The sequence below is a fragment of the Limulus polyphemus genome, unplaced genomic scaffold (genome assembly GCF_000517525.1).
Source record: "Limulus polyphemus unplaced genomic scaffold, Limulus_polyphemus-2.1.2 Scaffold9504, whole genome shotgun sequence".
In the NCBI taxonomy this organism is placed as follows: Eukaryota; Metazoa; Arthropoda; class Merostomata; order Xiphosura; family Limulidae; genus Limulus; species Limulus polyphemus.
In genome coordinates this window covers 20,060-21,404 of record NW_013675114.1, presented here as the reverse complement: position 1 = coordinate 21,404, position 1,345 = coordinate 20,060, and positions in this window count along the sequence as shown.

Here is a 1,345-nt window from a genome sequence, read left to right as displayed (position 1 = left end):
TTATTCGCTAACGAACTCTTAGGTTAGGAAATTCTATGTCTAAATTGTGCGCAACTGAATACTGCTTAGCTTCAAGAAATATTGCATCAAAACAATTACGCATAATCACAACTGTTGAAAATTCTACGAAAAACAAAGTCTGTCAAAATGACCTCAAATGATTGCAGCTTTTTCAAAAGAAACAGCAACATTTGGAAAGCTAGCATCACTACTAATATCATCTAACAGAGATAAAAGACATTCAAATATCTCTCCATCCTCACAAAAGAAAATAACATGCTCTGATTTTTAATGAGACCACCTTCGGGTAGTTGAAACTCGCTGGGGGAAGTGAATTGTTTTAATGCCAGCCGCTCTCTGTTTGGACTCAAACATGTCATTAATTTGAAGTGACTAAAGAATGTATACATCGATTTCAATAAACCAAACAGGCTCTTGCATGGTAGAGAAGCAGAAAACACTTCCATCAGCACCAAATTGAGCACATGATCCAACTTCCATATATAATGACATCTTGGACTGGCCTCCTTCACATGTGCCTGTAGACCATTATATATGCCACTGCAATTAGCAGTTCCATCATATGACTGTGCAACTGCATTATCAAACGTTAGACTATGCTTTGCAAACACTTATTTTAGCTCAGTATACAACCCGACACTTGTACAATTAGTTACCCATGATACTGAAATCGGCCTTTCTTTTATTTCAAAATTCTCAGTCAAATACTTCAGAATTAATGCTAACTGATCTTGATGTGCTATATACGTCGTAGTGTCCACTGTAAAGCTAAAATACTGGGCAAATCGTACATCCTATAAAATAAATGTAGGTACTTCTTCGGCAACGGAATGATTTAATTCATTTTGGGAATCTGCGCTCATATTATCTGTACTGATTTTGTTCTTTTGTCCTGATGTTGAACCTTTTTTATTCTTCTGAAAGTATTTCAAGTGATCCACTAAAACAGTGTCAAATTTTGCAATCAAATACGCTATTTCCGTAAAATTACCACCATGCAAAGTCTGTAAATTATCCGAGGGTCCCCTAAAAGCGAGACCTCGTTTGGATAAATACTTGACAATAAAAATAAATCTAGAAATAATTTGTCTATTTCTTAATATATTTTGCTTCCTGCAGCTTTCCTGAGCTTGTTTTTCAGCAATCAACTCGTAGTCAGTTCCTTTCCCTTTTACATAAAATATAAATGCGATAGAAGCTCTTATATGTAAATCACTCTTTTCATGGCTCGTTAAAATAAAGGCTGCATTCTTCCACGGCCGGCATGGCCAGGTGGTTAAGGCACTCGACTCGCAATCTGAGGGTGGCGGGTTCGAATCCCCGT